Source organism: Mastomys coucha, unplaced genomic scaffold, assembly GCF_008632895.1.
Source record: "Mastomys coucha isolate ucsf_1 unplaced genomic scaffold, UCSF_Mcou_1 pScaffold22, whole genome shotgun sequence".
NCBI classification, from domain to species: Eukaryota; Metazoa; Chordata; class Mammalia; order Rodentia; family Muridae; genus Mastomys; species Mastomys coucha.
The window spans coordinates 58,563,880-58,579,275 of record NW_022196905.1 but is presented as its reverse complement, the minus strand read 5'-3'; positions in this window follow the sequence as shown (position 1 = coordinate 58,579,275).

The following is a 15,396-nucleotide window of genomic DNA, read 5'->3' as shown; positions in this document are numbered from 1 at the left end:
GGGACAGTCTTATATTTCTCAGTGAAGAATCCTGTGTATAATTACATGTCCAATGATTATTTTGTTAAGGCAAAGGGGTCATGTGATATACTAAATGTAATTTGCTGTTTCTCAATGTTTAAATCATGCCAAACAAATCAGCCCGTGCCATCTAGCCTTTGGTGTTAATCATTTACTGAGTACTTGGACTGGGGTTAAGGGCTTGTACTATGCACTTTTTATTAATGAATAAATAGAAAATGTTAGTAACACTTTGTTTTCTGTTTGGCTTTTGTGGAAAAAGATACCCTCTACTTGATAAAATGTTAATACCCTATATTAACATTTCTAGGTACAACTTTTCAACTCAAGGTGTTCCCAAGAAATAAGGAAAATATTTATACAATAGCTCCAGGGTAAAACCCAGCTGTTAAGGTGTCTTCATGCATGAAACTCTGGGTCCTGTCATCCCCAATTCATAAGCCAGGCACGGTGGGATGTATCTGTAATCCCAGCACTTGGGAGGTAGAGGCAGGAGAATCAGGAGTCAAGCTCACCGCATGCCATAGCAGGTTTGAAGCTAGACTGGGATGCAGGAGAATTTGTCAAACATTAAAAACAAAGCAAAAGCCGGGCAGTGGTGGTGCGTGCCTTTAATCCCAGCACTTGGGAAGCAGAGGCAGGTGGATTTCTGAGTTCAAGGCCAGCCTGGTCTACAGAGTGAGTTCCAGGACAGCCAGGGCTACACAGAGAAACCCTGTCTCGAAAAAACAAAAAACAAAAACAAAAACAAGCAAAAAGTATATGGTCAGTGTTCAGAAGAAAAAGTTCTAAGAACCTCTAGGAAGTTAAATTACATTTCTTTAGTTATCTTTTTCTTCCTAGAAAATGTCAAACATACATTCTCTTTGAGGGAGTAACACACAGTAGTATTTATTTGAGCAGACATTTGTACCCAGAGCGATATTACACTAAAATCACACAAAGGTAAAACTTTGCTTTCACTCCAACCTGGAATGTGTCCAGACAGAAAAGATCACAATAGCATAAGGCCTTTTGTTTCCAGGGTCACTGGTACTGTTTAATCTGGACAGAGGTAGCTGAACTGGTTAGTTGAACAATTAGAGGCTCTTGGTATTGGGCCAGTCCTGGGGGTTGATTTTGTTTTGTTTTGTTTTTTTCTGACAGAGAGTGAGACACCAACCTTTTGCTGTGTATCTGTAAGTCTAAGTGTGTCTCGTCATCAGAGAAAGTGACAGTGCCTTTCAGTTTATGCATAAGGTCTTGTCCCAATCACTTCTCTGTTGTTAAACGTCCTTCAAACCAAGTCCAGCAACTTGGTCCTACTTATTATACCTTTACATTTTTCTAACCTTTATAAATTTGGGGGCCACTGGGTGACAAAGGAAATCTTTTTAGTAGCTGTCTGTAAGCATTTAAAAGGGATCTAGCGTGGAGAAATGGTAAAATTGCTCCATGATCCTGGTGCCAGTTTCTGTGCATGGTATATTTTTGAGACAGTCTCAGTATGTAGCCTAGCCTAGGTGCTAGGATTCCAGAAAAATGCCAGCCAAGCTTAGCTAAATATCTTAAATGGTGCTAAAAGACCCAGCTACTAAGAATACCGAGGCAGGAGGATTGCTTGAACAATAACCCCTTCTAAAAAAAACAGAACACTCGGCTGATGGTGTAGCTTAGTGCTAGTTTGGTTAGTAGGCAAAAGGTCCTCAGTGTAGTTCATCCCAGCACTACAAAAAAATCATAACAGGTTTCATGGCGCCGAGGAGATGGCTCCGTCGCAAAAGTGCTTCCCTTGTAAACGTGGACCTGAGTTTGGATCAACACTCAAGTGAAAATCTGGGTGTGGTGGTAAATGCCTACAATCCCAGTGCCAGGGAGACAGAAAAGGAGGATCCTTGGGGCCTGCTGGCTAGCTGCAGTGGCTGAATCCATGAGCTACAGGATCAGTGAGAGACACGGTTAAAAAGTAAGATGACTGATCAAGGAAGACGCCATGTCAACTTCTGGCCTCCACATGTATACCCATTTGCAACTTGCATGTGTACCTGTTTATGCACATACATGTTCACAAACATACACCAGAAACAAAAACACATTTTGTGAAGTATGTGACTTCTTGGAGGCATTAGTTCAATCTAAAGTTTCTCATGTGTGGGGCTGGGAATCTAGCTCAGTTGTCAGTAGAGTGCTTGCTTAGTGTACAAAGCTTGGGATATAATCTCCAGTACTGCATAAAACTAGGCATGGTGGCTGGGCAGTGGTGGCGCACGCCTTTAATCCCAGCACTTGGGAGGCAGAGGCAGGTGGATCTCTGAGTTCTGGGCCAGTCTGGTCTACAGAATAAGTTCCAGGACAGCCAGGGTTATACAGAAAAACCCTGTCTCAAAAAAACCAAAAACAAACAAACAAACAAACTAGGCTTGGTGGCTCATGCCTTTAATCCCAGCACTCACACAGATAAAGACAGAAAAAGCAGACATTCAAAGTCGTACTTGGCTACACAGCTAGTGTCATGTCACCAGTAGCTTGAAGCTCTTGTGCATCAGAACATTCCCCAGTGTCCATTCTGAGCTACAGTCCTGGTGAGGTATACATCAAGAACTCAAGCAAGCTGTAGAAGTGCAGGCCCAGCTGATGAAACTTGTTCTAGGGTTCCACTTGTCAGTGTCCCTGAACTACATTGTCAAGCTCCAGATACACTAAGACAGCTTTGCTTGGACAGCATGGGAACCAGGTACAGGACATTTGAGCTGCCACTGGGAGAAATTCACCCTACTAGGCAGAGACAGTGGCACCTTAAGTCAGTGCCTCGGGTGTAGTATCATAACTACTTGATGGTCGGCTCTTGGATCCATCGAGTACTGCAGAATTAAATGTGCCAACCTTTGTAGGGTCTGCATGATTTAACAGACCAGACGAGAGAAAAAAAACCTCTTCAGTAGATTTTATTATCTTGCAGCTAAACCAGACATTTAACCCTTCTGCCTTCATGTTCCAGGTGTTGGAATTGCAACTGTTTAAGCTCACCAACTAGTACATGGTGATACAGTATAGTATAAAACATCCATGAGCTCTACTGATATAATTAAGTCATTGAGTAAAAGAAAGCTAAGTGTTTAAAAAAAAAAAAAAAAGTTTCATTCTAGAGCCAAGAAGCCCAAGCTAAAAACGTTCCTTCTTGACCACTAGTATTTATACTTATGGGCTGGAATTAGCTGATACTGAATTCCATTACGGTAGAACTACTTTTAACACAGTAACACTTGGATTTTTCCTGTACCTAGAAGTAATGCATTTTATATTGTGAAATTGCTGTTGGGAGAGTGAGGAAAACAAACGTCATCCTCCACCAGTGACTCCTAGCTGGAGCCTGTTCCATTAATACAAAAGCTGTGTGTTAAAACATACACAGGCCAGGGAGTTAAAAACACTGTCAAGCTGGTCACAGCCGTGCTTACCTGAAGTTGAGGCAGAAAGACCGCCTTTAAGGTTAGCCTGGGCCACAAAGGAAGACACTGTCTCAAAGAAAATTAAAATCTGTCTTAGCAATTAATAATAAGGATAATATGTCGCAAAGAGAAGCTTTAAAATGTTAATAGTGTGAATATTCATTCTTCACATACGTGAACTTCCTGGTCACGAAGAAAAGAAAATCGAAGCCCTGAGTTCAATTCCCAGCAACGCATACACACAATTATTCTAGTTACAAGGTACAGACAGTACAAAAGCTAACAAAGAGTGAGATCATTTCAAGAACCAGTAATTACTTCGAGAACTCTCTTGACTTGATATCTGAGCTGAGATCTGAGCAATGCCACAGTCTGGGAGAGATGGTAACAAGAAGTGCAAAGGGCCTGAGACTGAAATAGAATTGCCACCGTTCCCAGGGGATCAGAATAAAATCAAAAGACTGGGCCAAAGGAGCTCAGAAATAAAGTCTCTATCTTACAGGGCCTTGCAAGGCAAATGCAAACTTTGAAGTCACTGGGCATAAAGAAAGTGATTAGCAGTGGAGCTAAAAGGCTCGGTTTTTCTGGTTGCCCTGTAAGAAGCAGTGGTGTGAGTCAGGACAGGAAGCGCAGGTTGGGGGGCAGAGAGGGTTGCTAACGAGCAGAGCATATGTGAAGCTTGGCCTTAACTCCTACCCAGACACTCCAAAAGAAGGAAAGGAAGGAAGAGAAGCCACAGGCTAACATTGAGTGAACCAACCGCCCAACCATGGGAGTTGGGACGGAAGTGTTAGCAGTGGCGTTGACAGATTTGGGTATGTTGGAGCAGTGCCAGCGCTGTTCCAGGTCAGTGCTGGTTGGGTGATGGATGAAGGGGAAGATAAATAATGAGGCTTGCATCCCATCTTGGAGCCTGAGTGGCACATGATAGAAACAGGTCAGCCACAATGGGGGAGGGGGGTACGTGGAACCTGTTACAGTGTATCAGCTTAGTTTCAGTATCCTGTCTGGCTGGAAGGGAGCCCTGGGCCCATGGAACCTGTAACAGTGTATCAGCTTAGTTTCAGCTCCTGTCTGGGTAGCTTTTTCTTTCCCTGATGCAGAAAAAAAAAAAAAAAAAAAAAAAAAAAAAAAAAAAAAAAACTAGCTGTCATATTGACAGGCCATTTTTGAAATCTTCTGGGTTTTCTTTAAATCTGATCTCTAATTTTAGTTTCTGAAAATTGATTTTTTTTTAAGATTTATTTTTTCTTTAAATCTGATTGTAATATAATTTTAGTTTCTGAAAATTGAGGCTTTTTTAAAGATTGTGTGTGTGTATGTGTGTGTGTTTGTATGCATGCAAGCACAAGTGTTATTTGGATGGCAGATCTTACCCAAATGAAAACTGGCAGTAAAATTTTTAGGTCCCTGGAGGAGCTGTGGAGGGAGTGTGTCTGTCCCTTACAGTCCCAAAGGATGTCCTGGTTATGACTCTGAAAGCAAGTCCAATGCAGAAGTAACACAGTTGTATGCACTGGAAATGGCAAGAGTTGGAAAGCCAGCGCAGCTGCGTGCCACATTCCAGCAAAGCCGAGCAGATTGCTAAGATCTCTGTCCTTCTGGCTCTAATTTTGGGGTATGGTCTATGCATGTTGCATTCCTGGGGACTTTCTGCATCGTGATTCATTTTATGTCTTTTCCTGAGAAAAATTATGTCTGAGTACTTTTAGGAAAATCCTAAAGTAAATTATGTCTGAGTACTTTTAGGAAAATCCTAAAAGTACCTTTATCTAACCACTGTTTAAAAGTCTTCCTTATATCCTGCGGATATTAAGCACAGATAAGCACATAGCTGTGTGAGGTCATTACTCCAGGAATCTTCCTGAGATATCTGCCCCTGAGCTAATACAATTGGTGCGGGATAAACAGAGACAAACTCTCACTGGCCAGGAAAATAGGTAATAGATTCAAGGCCTCTTTTTATTATAAGCTTAGAGCTCGATGAAAATGTAGTTTAAAGATAGGGGGTCATATAGGGTACATCCCTGGAGGAATAGAAATCAAATAGGATGAATTGACTAAAATAAAATAAAAGTGTCCTACTTTATAACCTAGATGATAAAACAATATAGTAGAAGAAGTTAGATATTATTTGCTATTCATAAAAAAGACAGGTTCAGATATTTTCTGTTTGTGTGAAGTGCTTTGGAGGAGACATTCTTTAGAATCTTTAAATTGTAGTTATAGAGCTACTAATAAGAATAAAATCTGTTCTGTTTTATTTTCTAATTGTAACTGAACATGTAACCCTAGACATGTTATGAAAAAAAATAAAAAATATAATGTGTACCACTTGGATAATCATTAGTCTGTCTTTGTTCTGTGAAACTTATGTATATAAAGAAGCACTTGGTTGCCGTAGAAGCAGTCTGATGGCTAAGTCAGTCAGAGCCTGGAGAGTCCCCTGACCATAGCGCCTGATGTACTTCCCCTCGAGACTCCTTATCTACCCTTCAGGCCAGTCTGTCAGCAACAACCCAACACCCTCCCCCACATGTCCCCCAAGGGAGCACTGCATGGGTCAGAACGGTGCAGACTACAAGCATTACTGATGGAGGAAGATGAAGATGGTATAAGAAACTGGTCTCTCAGTACATAAAGGGAAGTGTAACTCCAGACCTAACTCCAGATGTGAAGGAGAAGCCTAAGAAAGTTTATGTGCTACGGGAGAGAACCCAGTCAATGAGAAGAAGCCCAAGACAGAAGAAGAAAAAGAGGTGGAACTGTCCTCAAATGCCCCTAGGCTGGCAGAAAGATGAGATTGCTCAAAAGAAGGTGAGCTGTCTGAGAACTCACCTTTTGGAACTGGCTTCAGAGAGCTAAAGCATTTTCCCCTTAAAGACAATAAACTTATTGACCAAGGCGAGTTGGGGAAGACCAGGTGGAGATTGTTTGACTCAGCAAAATGGCTCAGTGGTAAAGGCACTTACCACTAAACCTGATAATCTGAGTTGGATACCTGAGACCCCCGCATTGTGGAAGGAGAGAACCAACTCTCATAGACACCCACACTCAAAGTTTTACATCATTTTTCTTTGGTATTATGGCCACTACTAGGTTGCCCATGCTTCAGTGTGTGCATACAGACAGCACTACTTCTAGTAAGTGGGTTATTTTTAAAAAGCTTTCAGGTCCTGGTTCCAAGATAACAAGAAGAAGACAACATTTGCCTCAGCCTCCTGCAGCTGATTCATAGTATGACCTGCATGCACCCAGTCCATGCCCAAGGACAAGGTCATTAAGAAGGTTATCATTGGAAGCAGTGCAGGACACTGCCATCAGGGGCATGCGTGGTGGGTGTTTATGTGTTTCCCAAGTTCTGTGGGAAGCTGTGGAATAACAGGAGCTGTGCCTCCCATAACAACATGACAAGAACTGATCTCATGGAGGCCAGGTCAGATCACCCCCACTGCAATTTAGACCGACTGGTATTGCCTCACAGCTGCCATCAAAGCCTTTGTAAAGAGCTTAAGGACAGAAGAGAAGCCATGTTCAAGGGGAAATCAAGTGGAAATCATACTTTAAACAGAAGATGTAAAGTTAGGAGGGGGACTTTCTTGGGGTGTCTGGGGAGTTGGGATGAGATGGTGGATATGCTCAAAACACATTGTATAGATGTGTGAAATTCTCCATAAGTAAAATACTAAGCATTCATCTGACATACAGACAAAATACCCATACATATAAGAAAACAAAAGATAGACCTGCATTCCCAGCATTTAGGAGACAGAGGCAGATGGGTCTCTGAATTTGAGACCAGCCTGACCTGTGCAGTGAGTTCTAGGCCAGGCAGAGATATACAGTGAAACCATTTCAAAATAAGAATCTCAGTACATTGATTTATTGTGTGTATGTATGTCTCGTGTGTGTGTGTGTGTGTGTGTGTGTGTGTGTGTGTGTGTGTGTATGTATGTATGTATGTAAAAAGTTTTATGTATACAACATGTGTGCAGACAACTGCCTTGGCCATTGGGCATTGGATCCCCTAGAACAGTGCTAGGAACCATACTGGGATCCTCTGCAAGAGCAGCAAGTGCTTTTTTTTTTTTAATTTTTGGTTTGGTTTGGTTTGGTTTTGATTTTTCAAGACAGGGTTTCTCTGTATTGCCCTGGCTGTCCTGGAACTCACTCTGTAGACCAGGCTGGCCTCAAACTCAGAAATCTGCCTGCCTCTGCCTCCCAAGTGCTGGGATTAAAGATGTGTGTTACCGCTGCCTGGCTCAGCAAGTGCTCTTAATTGCTGACCATCTCCAGCCTTATACAAACATTTCCCACTCATGTAGAGCTTCAGATCACATCTGCTCATCTAAACTTTGAGAAATGTGTCACTTAAAGATCAGGATGGCTAGGCTGGAAAGATGGATCAGCGGTGAAGAGCAATGACAGCTCTTCCAGAGGTCCTGAGTTCAACCACTATGATGTCTCACAGCCATCTGTAATAGAATCCGATGCACTCATCAGATGTATCTGAAGATAGTGACAGTGTTCTTAGATAAAACATAAATAATCTTTTGTTTTGTTTTTCGAGGCAGGGTTTCTCTGTATAGCCCTGGCTGTCCTGGAACTCACTCTGTAGACCAGGCTGGCCTCGAACTCAGAAATCTGCCTGCCTTTGCCTCCCAAGTGCTGGGATTAAAGGCATGCATGCACCACCACTGCCCAGCTAAATAAATATTAAAAAAAAAAAAAAAAGACTAGAATGGCTTACAGAGTCCATTCAGAAGTCACCACCACCAATCCAGTGATAGTTTCCAGTGATTGTTTCAGTGATCCTAGAATGTCTAAGTGGCAGTCTGTAGTAGGGAGTTGGTTAGAGGCAAGCAGAGCTAACGTCCATCATAAAAAGAGATGCTATAAGAACTGAGTAAAAATCACTTAGGGGAAGATAGACAGGAAGGAAGTACCTAGACTCAGGCTGGGAACACAGTCTGAAGGGGTGACCTCTGCTGGAGGAAAGGAACAAGGAAGCAGAGGCGAGGAAGCATGGAAGCAAGGGCGGTGCGCTATCTCATAACCTCAGAAGAATCCAAGCTCCAAGAGGCAGATCAACCGTGCCAAATTGTGCAGAGGCATTCAACCGTGGCACAAAGAACTTCACCCTGAGCCAGTGGACATGGCTCCATGACTAGTCACTCTGCCACCAGGCCTGCTGACCCAGGTCTCATACTCAGGACTCAACATGGTGAAAGACATGTTCTCTGACCTCTACATGTGCACGGCTGCACATCCATCCCCATGCACACAGTAAATAAATTTAAAAGAATTTCAAGTGGACATTTTGGGTAAAGAGCTTTATTGATGTACTTAATAAGAATGCCAGTAGAAAGGAGCAACCTTTTGGAGTTTTACCATGAGTGGGGATAGAGAATTCAGAAAGTCACTTCAGTGGGATAGTCCTTGACTTGAACTCACTCTGTAGCCAAGGACTTTGAACTTCTGATCCATTGGGCTCCACCTCTCCAATATTGGGCATCCAGGTGTGCTCTACCACACTTCCACACCTCGTTTGGTCTCAGCTCTCCCTGAACATCATCTTCCTACCCTCCACCCACACTGATGACCTTGCTAGGAAAACTGTTAGACAGGATTAGGATTAATCCTGTTCTGTCCTGATCCTGTTTATCATTATCCCAGATCACCATATTGCCTTTCTTTCTACAAGGTCTTGCTTATCTCCTAAAATAGCTGGTGCATTCTCAAACTCCTTTGTCCCAACCTAAACTCGAAGAACACCATCAGCAAGTGGCCTACATGCCCAGCTTTTTCTTTGAGTAAGCCATTCACTGAAACCTGAAACCTCCTAATGTTCGGTTTAGACAGAAGTACACATCAAAGTAGACCAGGCTTCCAAGTTCTCCTAGCATCCCTCAGTCCCTACTTGGAACACTTTGCCCCCAACTGGGGTGCCCTTCTCCTAGGAGTTTGAATTGGCTCATTTCACCAAATAGCTTCTCATGTAAAGGTGGTGGCTCTCCATTCTTAAAAATGGAGGCTCTTGCTGGGCAGTGGTGGCGCATGCCTTTAATCCCAGCACTTGAGAGGCAGAGGCAGGCGGATTTCTGAGTTTGAGGCCAGCCTGGTCTACAGAATGAGTTTCAGGATAGCCAGGGCTACACAGAGAATCCCTGTCTTGAAAAAACAAACAAACAAACAAACAAAAAATGGAGGCTCTTTTCTTTCCCATCTCTATCCAAGGGTATAAAGGTGAAGTGAGCGTGGCCCAGTGTCTTATTTTTACTACTGTACAACTCTGTCTTTCCCTAACACAATGGACATTATGGCACGCACCTATAATCCCAGCACTTGGAAGGGAGAGGCAGAAGATCCAGGGGTTTAAGACCATTCTTACAGGAGGATTTAGGTTGGCCTGGAGAGATGGCTCAGCAGTTAAGAGCACTGACTGCTCTTCCAGAGGACTGGGTTCAATTCCCACCAACCACATGGTAGGTTCTGAGACCTTCACATAGGGTATATATACAGGTAAAACACCAGTGAACACAAAATTAAAATAAATTATATAAAGAAGAAGCTCTGCTGGGCAGTGGTGGCACACACCTTTAATCTCAGCACTTGGGAGACAGAGGCAGGCAGATTTCTGAGTTCAAGGTCAGCCTGGGCTACAGAGAGAAACCCTGTCTCGAAAAATCAGAAGAAGAAGAAGAAGGAGAAGGAAAAGGAGAAGGAGAAGGAGAAAGAAGGAGAAGGAGAAGAAGGAGAAGAGGAAGAGGAAGAGGAAGGAGAAGGAGAAGAAGAAAGAAGAAGAAGAAGAAGAAGAAGAAGAAGAAGAAGAAGAAGAAGAAGAAGAAGAAGAAGAAGAAGAAGAAGAAGAAGAAGATCTGGGATTAAAGGCGTGCACCACCACTGCCTGGCTGGGTTGAGGACTCTTGACTACTTATAGGGGATGTCGTTAAAGCCCAAATCCCTTTGCTTGGCACCCAGAAACTTTTTGCCTGGATAATGGGTGCCAGGAAGGTTTCCTTTGTTTTAAAGGTAAGCCTTCTGTTTGTAATGGATTAGTCTCAGGCAGATCTCTTTTAGAAGGGGTGCATATAGAACTCAAGAAGCTGGAAATGGATTCTGTAAAACACATTTGTCCAAAGGAAAACTAACTTTTATTGTCAGAAATAAATTTCATCCAGGATGGAGCAAGCATGAGGACCCAAGTTCAGATCACAGCACCCATGTGAAAAGCCTGGCCTGGCCATGTGCTTGTAGGCCAAGTGCTGTGGAAGTTAGAGAGAATCACCGTGGCTTCCTGCCCAGCAGCTTAGCTCCAGCTTTAGTGAGACATTCTCTAAGGAATTAAAGTGAGGAGAAATGGAGCAGAATGCCTGATGTCTTCTGACCTTGCTCACAAACATACCATATGTATGCATGCACACAGAGAGGGAGGGGGAGGGCTGGGGAAGGGGAGGGAGAGAGAGGGAGAGGGAAGACAGGGAGAGGGAGGAGAGGGAAGACAGGGAGAGGGAGAAGGAGGACAGGGAGAGGGAGGAAAGGGAGAGGGAGAGGGGAAGAGAATGAAGCAGAATGTTAAATGTCCTCCTGTGGCTTTGAATAGGGACATGAATGTACCATACCCACACACTCAAATAAAAGTTTCATCCTTGGTGTGGTATGAAGTGGGTGGTGGAGGACGTTACCAAGGTCTTTATAAACTTTTACTTTGAAGTATCTCTAGAGACTGTTATGCTCTGAATCTCATGGCTGCGGTCTTAAGCAGTTCCTTTCCATTCTTCATAACTGAGCTGCTCCGCAGTCATTTTCATCCCTCTCTAACAGCTCCGTTTCTTCTCGCTAACACCTATGTTTTCTTTAAGAGCGAAACTATCTCAGCTTGAGGAGGTATTCGTGACCTGCTCTGCTAAATATTTCCCCTGTGTCTAGTTTTTGAGTCAGGCTAGTTTGTAGCTTAGGCTGGCTATGTAACAGAGGATTGTTGGGTTTCAGACCTGGGACAAGGGGCTGAGGCGCATATTTAACATACCAAAGTGCACCTGGCCTCCAGGTTCTTCCCATCCCACTGGACTTCCCCTTCTCCAGAAGCTTTTCCTATATGATCAGACATTTTGTGCTCGCTCTCTCTCTCTCTCCTCCCCCCCCCCACCATGCTCTTTCTCTTCCCCCTCCTCCCTGTCTCCCCTCCCCATGGCAACTTCCCTGGCCTCCTTCCTTGGGACTAGTGAACCTGCCCCAGAGCAGTTTCTCAATAAACCTGCCTTTATATACTCTAATCTGACTTCAGCTGGCTCATTTCACCAGCAGAGAATAACTTATCATCCATGGCTCTGAACTCCTGATCCTCTTGCTTCCCTGTCTTGAGTGCCAGGAGACCTATTATATATTTTCATAAAGACCGTATCTTTAGCTTTGCAGGGTGGCATACACCTTTAATCCCAGCACTCAGGAGACAGAAGAAGGCAGATTTCTGAGTTCGAGGTCATCCTGGTCTACATATGAGTTCCAGGTCAGCCAGGATTACATAGCAAGACCATGTCTCAATGAACCCCCCCCCCAATAAAGACATAATTTTGCATATATTTGTGTGGTTATTTGATATTTCCCAAAGAACAAAATTAATATTTATACAGTCAACCAATGTGTTATTCATTACTCACAATGAGACCCAGTAACAGACAGTCCTGTCAGTCAATAAACACTTGATAGAAAATCCTTGTTGAATATATAAAAATAAATGTATGTATGTATGTATGTATGTATGTATGTATTTTGCCAGGCAGTGGTGATACACACCTTTAATCTCAGCACTTAGGAGACAGAGGCAGGTAAATCTCTGAGTTTGAGGTTAGCCTGGTCTACAGAGCAAGTTCCAGGACAGCCAGGGCTACATAGAGAGCACCTACCTTGGGGAAAAAACAAAAAGCAACAAAAAAGCCCAAAACCCAAAAACAAACAAATCAATCATTTTTAAGTTCCTACAAGAAGAACCATTACAAACTGAAATTGCATGGGGAAGATGAACACAGAACAGATGAAGGCAGTGTGAAGGAGAATTCCTGGAGAGCAATGTTTGCAAAAACTGATTGGTTAGGACTTCAGTGGTCTGGGGAGGTTGGAATGCTGCAGATCAAGAGCCTAATTACAATTTATCTCGGTCTATCTTTAGCCTCCTTAATAGCCATTCCTTGCCCATCTATGTGTTGGGCCTAACACCTATGAGTAACAGCTTGAAAATGTTTGGAACGTATTAATATAGCTGCCCACTAGCTTCCACCACTCCAGATAGCTCTGGATGCCAATAGGCAAGACCTCTTTACTTGACCTTTAGCCATCTGATATTCCAGTGTATTTGAAAAGTGCCTTGGTTTATAACCTGACTCCTCTGAAAGGGCAGTAAATGATCTTAACTGCTGAGCCATCTCTTCAGCACCGCTACCTCATCAAGACAGGATCTTACCATACTGCACTGTCTGGCCTGGAAGGAGCTATGTAGACCATACCAGCCTTGAACTCACAGAGATCTGCCTGCTTTTGCCTCCTGAGTGCTGAGATGAAAGGCATGCACACCATGACAGACCTATTTTATTCCTTTGTGACCCTCTAATAACTTTTTGGTTTGTTTGTTTTGGGGTTTTTTTGTTTTGTTTTTTTGTTTTGTTTTGTTTTGTTTTGAGACAGGGTTTCTCTGTGTAGCCCTGGCTGTCCTGGAACTCACCCTGTAGACCAGGCTGGCCTCAAACTCAGAAATCCGCCTGCCTCTGCCTCCCAAGTGCTGGGATTAAAGTCATGCACCACCACTGCCTGGCAAACCTCTAATATCTTAAAGGAAGATTTGTGTATTCATCAGATGAAAAGGACTTGAAAGGAGCTAGATTTTTATATCTACCTCTGCAATCGGGTCTGCTAGCCACACTATCACAGTCAAGCCTCTGGGAATTCTAGATTCCATTAGTGAGAGAACAGGTGCAAAACCAAATGAGGCATTATGAAAATGTTTCATCTCCATGGTCTTCTAAAAGGTCCCCAGGGACTGGTGGGATGGCTCAGGTTGTGGGGCGCTCACCAGAGAAGGGTGCTCAGACATGTGTTTAAGCCAATAGGAAGGCTTTGTTAGCTGGCCACCAACTGCACTGGGTATTCAACATCCCATTGTAGCACTGAGCCTATCTCAGGGTGAGCTTTTAAGCATAAAAATCTACATTCTGGGTTGACGTATTTCAGTTCACAACAACAGTTAGCCAGAAGCAGAGCTACAGACACCAAAAGCATGGTTAGTCCATTTAGGCTTTCCTACAACTGTGGCCTTTGATGGGTAGGTCTTTGTTGTACTTCCAGCAAGCGGCGCTGACTCTGTGCTGTGTTTTACAGCTGAAATGGTACTTCATCATGGAGTCGGTTGTGCTAACGTCTCCAGGCATATTTAAGTCTGGGGGCCTGCACCAATGTGTCGCTACTGGCCATCTGTTTTTAACTCTTGTTTGAGATTCTCTTAGAAAAGGAGTATTTGTAGAAATGATTTTCAAACCAAAAAGATGCTTGTTTATAACTTAACAAACCAAACTTTCACTTAACATGTAACCAAGATAAGAATGTGCTTTCAGATCACTTGGAGCTATGGACTCGTTCTGCTTACATACTGTTATAAATTAATTGACCTTTAAGATAATCGGGAGGCAGAAGCAGGTAGATTTCTGTGAGTTCAAGGCCAGTTTGGTCTACAGAGCGAGTTCCAGGACAGCCAGGGCTACATCGTGAGACCCTGTTTGAAAAACAAAACAACTGTAATCAATCTTACTATGCTTTGGACTCCTGATGTAGTCAACTCCTACAAGCTTTGGAAGCATAGCTTTGCTTTTACATGTTCTCCGTTTCTCCTTTGTGACTTACTCATGTCCCTAACTCAGAATAATGTATATGTGCATAAATGTGGTAACTGTTGTTCTTTAGGCATGGAAAACAATGTTTGGTGTGCTGTCTGTACACTGTAGCTATAAGGACATCTGTTTTCAGTAATGATGAGAAATGCAGATACTTAAATACCCACTCTGTTTTCTGTTCAGTTAGCGCAACATGTTTCTGTGATTTTTTTTTTTTGAGTAATTGCTGTCTTGATATTCAAAGGGCAAAATTGAAACCTTAAGGCTGTACTTTAATTCTTCATGTTCCATTTAAAAGAAAATGTTCTCATTAACGCTGATGAGAAAAAAAAAAAGAAAACAATGTTTGGCATTGAAAACAATGCTCATTCACAAAATACATTAAACACAAAGTGTGGGCATAGACTGATAACGTCTGATTCTTGCTCTGTGTGACGTTCTGAATCAGTAGTCAGATAAACAAATTTTCCTATTATGAAACTTCTGTAAAAGATTAAGTCAAAAGTACCTCATTCCCTCAACTGCCTAAACAGTACCTGAAGCAGTACAGCACCAGCAGACATGCTAACACAGAAGCTGGAAGTCTCACGGGGCTCCACCTTAGGCAAAGGAACAAAAGACAGCCAAGGAACGCTGAGATTGGAGTGGATAATCTCTCCCAGGGATCTGAGCCGAGGTTTCTCCAGTACCAAGTAGTCAGCTCTGAAATCATGTGTATATATATATATATATATATATATATATATATATATATATATATTTGTAACACTAAATAGACCCAGTAGGGTTATTTCTATTATGTGTGTAACAATAACAAAATAAAAAGAAGCCATGACATTGAGAGTGAACCAGGAGGTATATGGTAGGGACTGGAGGGAAGAAAGCCAAGGGGAAAAGTGATGTGGTTATATTTTAATATTAAAAAGTAAAAAAATAGGGCTGGAGAGATGGCTCAGTGGTTAAGAGCACTGACCACTGACTGCTATTCCATAAGTTCCTGAGTTCAATTCCCAGCAACCACATGGTGGCTTACAACAATCTGTAATGGGATCTGATGCCCTTTTCTG